Source organism: Mastomys coucha, chromosome X (genome assembly GCF_008632895.1).
Source record: "Mastomys coucha isolate ucsf_1 chromosome X, UCSF_Mcou_1, whole genome shotgun sequence".
NCBI classification, from domain to species: Eukaryota; Metazoa; Chordata; class Mammalia; order Rodentia; family Muridae; genus Mastomys; species Mastomys coucha.
In genome coordinates this window covers 42760114-42768796 of record NC_045030.1, presented here as the reverse complement: position 1 = coordinate 42768796, position 8683 = coordinate 42760114, and positions in this window count along the sequence as shown.

Sequence of the window (8683 nt, the reverse complement as noted above, 5' to 3'; positions counted from 1 at the left end):
GGCTGGCTTGTCCTTCCTTCAGTCTCTGCTCCATAGTTAGTCTCTGCAACTCCTTCTGTGGGTATTTGTTCCCCCTTTTAAGAAGGAACGAAGTATCCACACTTTGGTCTTCCTTCTTCTTGAGTTTTCCAGCAGGTTCCACCTGAGACCTGAGGTCAGAGCACTCCCTGGAGAGAAGCTCTGTGCTTTCAGGAAAGGAACAGAGAGGGTTGTGGATCCGCAGTCCCTCCTCATTGTAGACGGAGGTAGAAAGGATCCTGTCCCAGCTACCCTGCCACTTCTGCGGCCTGAACCTCCTGACTGGTCCTACCTTAGAAAGTCAGTGAAGAGAAAAAAATCAATATTCAAACTTAAAAAAAAAAACAATTTTTGGGCCATAGTTCACAATATATATATATATATATATATATATATATATGCATGTATGCATATATATGTATGTATGTATGTATATATATATATGTATATATGATATAGATGTAAAATGAATGGATAAATCAGTTCATAGTTGAATACGGAATCATTTGATTTTTTCCAAGAGCTCACTTTTGAGTAAGTACAAGGATAGAATCTTTAAATACCTTACATAAAAGTTTTGGTAAAAATAAATAAAACAATTAATTAATGAAAATCAAACTAAAATAAATAAACATTAGGGGACTGGGTAGATAGATGGTTCACTGATTAGCATTTGCTACCCTAGCAGAGGGTCAGAGTTCGGCTTCCAGAGCTCACATCAGCCAGCTCACAACCACCCTGTAACTCCATTCCCAGGGCATCCAACATTTATTTTGGACTCTGAGGGTACCCTTATACATGTAGTATTTACTTGTGAATACACAATACACACAAATAAAAATAATAATAAATCTAAAAAGAAAAAAAACACATTGGGCTGAATCTTCAATCCCAGCCTTCCAAAACTTCCCAAAACAGGAAAAACCCTAGGAAATCTGTCAGCAAGAGGTTAGTGACTTTCCCTGACTCCCGACAGTGGCTAACACACATACTTATTATTTTTCTGAAAAAGTGTCATGTGTCTTATAATGTCTTTTGTGTATTTATAAAACTTGGTTAGTTGGCTGTCCATAGGTTTTATAGTGTAGATATAGAGACAAAGAGTTGGAGTCTGCAGCCTTCCAATGCAGGAAGCTGGTGTCTTTCCAGTGATGCTGAGCCATGGAAAGGCTCCTGGCATTTATACGTGGGCCTCAAAGGACAATTTTTCCCTTTCACTGACTGCCATGCACTTTCCAGGAGACTGCTGGATTCTACCTGCAGAGGAGCAAGAGAGCAGTAGGAAAAGAAGGAAGCAGCATAAAGCCAGTAGCACAATGTGGAGCGAGGCTCTGGATTCTGTCCTCAGCCTGCCAAGCATCAGGGGACAGGCAGCTATGGAGGAAGAGGGCTGCTGGTCAAGGTGAAATGCTTGGGGTTGGGGTATGGTGCCTCAGGACAGCTGGCAAGTAGCATTAGTGTGGTCATTACCAAGTTCACCGGGACATCATGGGCTTCCCTCGAAGGTGTTAGAGTGTTCTAGTACATAAGCCATTGCTGGAAATGGATGGATGTTAGATGGCTACCCAACTTGCATGTGGCCCCATTTAAAAAAAAAAAAACCCTCAGAAATTCCCTGGGGGCAGGTGGCCTGAGAAGATAATATTTATCTGCAGTGCCACAGACCAGCAGAGGAGCAAGCTATCCTGACATGAAACCTTCTCCCAACTCCCCGCCCCCTCCCCCAGGAACCTGCAGGCCACTGGGTCTCTAAATCATAAAGCCTAGTCTTCCAAAGGGACTGTGAAGAGCTCAATTTCTCAGCTTTTACTGAACCCTATATGAGGGGGAGTACTCTACAGACAGCAATCACCCCCCAAAAAATTAAAAAAAAAAAAAAGGAAAAAAAATAGAAAGAAAATGGGATGGACATTATGTTGTAAAGTGAGAAGGGGAGGCTATGTCCCAAAGCCTCAGCTCTGTACATCTAGGGACCCTAAATGAAATGCCTCATTCCAAGCTTCCTTAACTGTGAAATAGGGGGTAATGCCAATGGCACAGGACAGGGAGATCATATGAGTTCATTGGGTTAACTGCAGGGTTTGACATCCTTTTGCTTCTGCATCAGAAAGCTGGTATATCAGGAGCTACTGTTTACTCTCCCTGAAAAGCATATCCCAAGCCTTCTGATTTCTTCCACAATGCCTAAGAACTCACCCCTTAGATAGATTTTGTGTTAGCGTTCTGTCTGGCTTGTACTGTTCCCATCTTCCTAGGGCCATCTTCCAATCAACAGCAGGAAAGAATGGGCATGTGAATTTAGCCCTGACGTGCACCTGATTACATTCTGTGATGCTCAGGAGATGGACACTTAATATTTTTGAAATGAGTATGGCATCATTGTTTTCAATTACACAATAAAAAAAAATGCAGTGTACCACAAAGACGTACCAAGTACCAAGTACTTTAAAGAGGTGATTTCCTGCCACAGGTTTTGACATTGCTCACATATACAGCAGCCAGGTAGAAGAAGGAGGCAGAGGAAAAGTTGAAACTCATCCAGGTTCATAGCAGGAGCCCAGCTCAGGTAACACCTGAGCTTTTGGAGTCAGTCTGAAACTAGAAGTGCCGCTGATGGGACACAGCTCAGGTCATATGCTATTAGACATTCCCGAGCTCTTGTAGTGTGGGTGGTGTTGGATATATTAAGCACATGCTGGGGGGAGGCACATGTGTTTTTTGCTCCAAATTATGGTACCTTAACTGAATGGCAATCTCAACACTAGGCTAGTACTCCCAGAGCCTTTGACAACATGGAAGCTTCTGACTTCCGTATTACTGAAAATAATCCAATCAAGCTGCCTTGAACAATTCCTTGCTCCTCATACTCAGCTGTAAATGGGATTTCTCCATCATTTAAAATCCCTCCTTTCAGAGCCCAGGGGACCCCAGGGAAGAGAAGGAGAAAGAGTGTAATAGGCGGAGGTCATGGAGGACTCCAGGGGAACAAGGCCCTCCTAATCAAGTGAGCAAAGCTCATATAAACTCACAGAGACTGGGGCAGCATGCACAGAGTCTACACCAGGTCCCCTGTGTTTATATTAGAGCTTTCAGTTTAGTACGTTTATTGGACTCTTGAGAGTGAATGTGTGGGTCTCCAATTCTTGTTCCTTCTCTTGGGCTCTTTTTTTCTTTCTGTTGGTTTGCCTTGTCCAACTTCAATGTGAGGTTTTGTTTTATCTTATTATGTTTTGTTTCATTGACAAAAGAAAGAAAATGCACTATAGGCCAATCTGATGAGAGGGTGCTTTCTCAGTTGAACTTTCCTCTTCCAAAATAACTAGCTTGCATCGAGTTGACACAAAATTAGCCAGCACAACAGTTGAGGCTATAGCATATTTGTATTGTTTCTATTTCTACTACACACAGATATGATTCTTTTATTCTGTTTATTTGTTTGTTTTAGACAAGATCTCACTATGTATCCTTATCTGGCTTGTAACTTGCTATGTAGACCAGGATAGCCTCAAATTTGTGGTAATGTACCTGTGTTTGCATTCTTAACTATAGGCACATGCCACCATGCCCAGATTTTTTGACTTCGTCTTATATAAACATAAACTACCAGGCTTGAGTTTATATATAAATATTAGAGTCACAATTAAAATCTGATGCAGTTGGGATGATTAGAGACTGGGTCAGGAATTACTGTAGCATTCCACATAACGTGTTTGTCAATGGAGTATGCCACAGAGCCTAAAGGTGAGCAGTAAGCTGTACCATGGGTATTCTATAATGTCCGCATGCTGATTAAATTGCATGGGAACTCATTTCTCAGAATGTATATAAGGCAGTATATAAACATTACTATAAAAGAATTATTTCTTTGAGTCACCCATGCTGGAATTTTTAGGTTCTGGATAGAGAAGGGTGAAGGGATATTTCCAAATTTTCCTCAGTGGATGGTGGGAAATCTCTGCTCCCATTTAAACATCAAAATCCCCCTGGACATTCAAGGAAAGCACGTTTTCCCAAAATACCCATGCCACCAAGACAAGTATAGTTAGGCATGGAGCCCATCTTCTGAAAGCACATGCCCATTCAGTCACCCCTGACTGCCATTGTTAGGTTATGAAGGCTTTCTTTCTTACCCATTGTAAACACCATGTCCTCTTCACAGAAAGGCCACACCTTCATCTAAGTGATAGTAAACACACTTGGAACCTGTAACAGATACGCTGTCATCAGAAGTAGGCATGTCAGAGAGGATCAGATCCTACTGAGGCCTAAACCCCTGGACCCACCTAAGGACCACTGAGGGCCAAGGTACAAGATCTGCCAAGGCAAATACTTTCCTCACACCACATTCGGGGCATGGTGCCTCAGCACAGGTTAAGTGACAGCTAACGCTGTATATCAGTCTGAGTATGAAAGAGAACATGGGAAGGCCTCATGGTCATAGCCAGGATGATGACAAGTGCTCCAGTGAACTCCAGGGTGTCACACATCTCTGGGATTGCCAAATGTTATTCTCTCAGTTCTGAGTCTGCAGGTTCTTCCCCTCTGCCCCAGGACCCAGGGCTCCAATAGCCCCCCCCTTCCTCTCCCTCTCTCTCCCTTCCTTTCCCTCCATCCCCCTCCCCTTGCCCCCTCCGTGTGTATGTGTGTGTGTGTATTCACTTTCTGATGTGACTACCTATCCTATGAACTGTGAATTGAATGATGGAGAGAGAATGAGTGCAAAGTACTGCCAGGAACCTGTGCCCCTCTGCCATAGTAACTATAGCAATGGAACATAATGGAAGGTAGAAGGAGTAGCCTGGAGCACATGTAGCCTGGAGTCAGTCCAGCAGCCCCTAGACTTCCAGATTTCATCTTGTGATTCCAGAGCTGAGAGAATATTTCCCTAAGTATTCCATATCTTTATGTGATTGTGGGTTAAGCCCCATACTCAATGGCCTGAGCACAGGCTGTACATCAGGCCTCATTCTCCACTACTTGGCTTATTTCATGCCCTTTCTGTGCCAGGATATCCAAGGCTAAAATGGCCTTCCAACCATTGCTTGTAGTGGTGGACCCAACACCTTCCAAGCACCAATGTAATTATTTTTACACATTTCAGTGAACCAGGTAGAGCACTTTGGCCTTATAAGAGGTTTGTGTAAATCAGCTTCCTCGGTTTCAGAGCCTGATCAGAGAGAGGAGTATAAGGCCCGGGTGCGCATATGAACATTCACATGATGTTTTTATACATGGTTCATAACAGACTCATATTAGTCATTTTTTATTTTCAAAAATATTTCAAAAATATTATTCATTTGCAATTGTGAGTCCTTGATGATTCTTATATCTAGCATTGGGTAAAAACCATTTCTAAAAGAAGGTTTCATTTGAATACTATAGAATATGGACCAAGCAAGAGGTATAGAGAGGGTCATATAAGATTCAAATAAATTCTGCCTACCTTGTTAATCCAGAAGTTAAATTGTGGTGTGTGTGTGTGCGCGCGTGCACGCATGTGCGTGTGCGTGTGCATGTGTGTGTGTATGTGTGCTTTCCACTCAGAAAGGAGCTTGCAAGATCTATGCACATGACTGAAGCCAGTTGTCGGACATGTGCGGAAGCTTCTTTGGCAGGGCAACCATTCTAAAACTTGGTGCAGATTTCGTCTTAAAAATCTGAGTTATGTATTTTGGTTTTGATTTTTCCATGATTATGAAATAATTACATAATGATCTGTGTTTACGAATCATTATAGAAACTAGATCAGGGTACATAGGTTTCCTGTGATCATCTGTGCTTGGAAATGCCTGACATTTTTCATCAGTAGCGAGTACAATGTTGGGGCTAGGGATATGGCTTGGCAGTTAAGAGCACTGGCTCTTAGCCCTTCAGAGGACCCAGATTCAATTGCCATCATGGACATGGTGGCTCCTAGCCTTCTGGAATTCCAGTTCCAGAGGATCTGAATCCTCTTCTGGCTTCTGCGTGATGCACAGACTTACATGCAAGAAAAACACCCATACATGTAAAATAAATAAATAAATATAATTCATTCTTCCTAAAGGAAGTACGATGATCAGTGTGCAAACACTGCCATGGCCACACAGGTAACAAATTAAGAGAACTAAGCAGAGCAGAGAGACCATGGCAAACTAGGGAAGAATATGTCTCTAGGGGCAGCCTAGAGTTCCTGGAAATGAGCACTGAAGCATCATAGCCAGATGGTTTCATTTTTAAAGCTTGGCCCAAATATTTGTATGAAACTTTGAGGTGTGTGAATTTTGACAACTGTGCCATTGTGTGTTGGAAGTATGTGATCTGCCTTTTCATTTTGATTTTACAGGGGTTACAGTTAAGAGGTTACCTTGACTCTCAGCAGAGATATTGAACTTTAAACTTTTAAACAGTATGGAGATGCTGATAGACCACAGGGACTTTTGAAGTTGGAAGAAATGCATTTTGCATTAAGATATATATGGTTACAAGCCTATAAGGACAAGGGAGTGAAATTTGGTGGTTAGAATGAGAATGGAATGGTCCCCATAGGTTCATAGATTTGAATACGTGATCACCAGAAAGCGGCACTATTTGAATGGATTGGGAGATATGACCATGTTGGAGAAAGTGTGTCACTTCCTTGGCCCATGCCAAATCCACAGTCACTCTCTCTTCCTGCTGCCTATGAAACTGGACATAGAACTCTCAGTTACTTCTCCAGCACCATGTCTTCCTGAATGCTGCCATGTTCCCCACCACAATGACAATGGACTAAATCTCAAACTGTAAGCAAGCCCCAGTTAAATGTTTTCCTTTATACGAGTTGCTGTGATTATGGGGTCTCTTCACAGCAATGGAACACTGACTAAGACAACAACCTAATTAAACACATTTTGTAGAGATGTGTGCTGACCATGTAAATGAAGTCATGACCATGTACCTGAGGAGGTATAGAACTCCTCAGACAGCAGCTCCCAACATGCTAGCTTTGAGAACCAATTTTAAGCCATCTCCATTCTCAGGAACAAAAGAAAATAGCTGACCATACGTCAAATGTCACGGACCCTAAAAAGCCCTGTTCTCTCCTGATCATCTACACTGTAATTCCTGTACTCACACATGCTATGTTCTCTGTCTGTCCCTGCCTCAAGTTTCTCTAGTGGACTTTCTTCCTTCCTAATGCATGTTTGCTGTTCACCTTGTAAGCATGACAAGCCAAGCTTCACAGTGAGCATGGCAGGACCACTATCAGGCCTCACCCTTCTTTTTAGGAGATTTCAAAAATTATTTCATTTTTAGCTAAAATATAATTACATGATTTCTGCTTTTCCTTCTTCCCCCTCTAACTCCTCTTATGCCTCCTTACTACCCCTCAAATCCATGGTCTCTTTTTCTTTATTATTGTTACATATATAAATAAATACATAAATGTAACTTTCTCTCAGAAAGCTTTTAGAATATTTCATGGCATGATATGCTAAGAGGGAAAATCTAGGAAGTTTAAAAATTGTTTATATTCTAATTTTTTCAAGAAAATGAACAACTGAATTTTAATAATTGAGTTGAAACTAAATAGATTTTTCACTTTTTTATTAAATTAATTTATTTTTTACACTCCATATTCCATTCCCCCCATCCACCCTTCAACTGCTCCACATCCCATACCTCCTCCCCACCTCCTGTCTCCACATGGATGCCTCCACTCCCCCACCCCACCTGACCTCTAAACTCCCTGGGGCCTCCAGTCTCTTGAGGGTTAGGTGCATCATCTCTGAATGAACCCAGATCCTGCAGTCCTCTACTGTATGTGTGTTTGTGGCCTTCTATCAGCTGGTATATGCTGTCTGTTTGGTGGTCCAGTATTTGAGGGATCTCAAGGGTCCAGATTAATTGAGACTGCTGATCCTCCTACAGGGTCACCCTTCTCCTCAGCTTCTTTCAGCCTTCCCTAACTCAACCACAGGGGTCAGCAGCTTCTGTCCATTGGTTGGGTACAACTATCTACATCTGACTCTTTCAGCTGCTTGTCGGGTTTTTCAGAGGGCAGTCATGATAGATTCTTTTTTGTGAGCAGTCCATAGCCTCAGTAATAGTGTCAGGCCTTTAATTTCTGTTTATCCAGTGTTTGTAAGGCAAGTGGGCCGTGCCACCAGACAGGCATAAAGAACTGGTAAGTTTGAGTGAGCTCAGATCCCGGGACTCTCAGAGGTCTGAGAATGGCAGGAATGGAGCTGCTCTCTATCTATTTCTGTACCTGCTCTGGAACATGTAATCACAACACCCCACCTAGAGGGCCATTGGCAGTCAGTCACATAATGTATCATCTGGAGTCCTTCCCCATGCAAATAGAGTATCGCGAACATCTCAAACTCAGCCAATAGGAAACACCCACCCCTAAATCTCACCCCACTCCTCAAGGTTCATATAGTCCACCCACATGGAATAAAGCACACAAGTCATTTCACTGAGGATCGCCTGAGAGTGCCTGTCTTTACTAAACTATAACATTTTGGGAAAGAGTTCTTTCTGCCTGAAGCCTTCACCACTGGATCTTGGACCCACCTGGCTGGCCAGGCTCTCCCCGCCTGCAGAGGCTCACATTAGAGCAGTGGCAGTTCACAACACCGCCTCCGCGCCCGTGCCCGCCTCCGTCTCCGCCTCCGCGCCCGTGCCCGCCTCTGCCTCC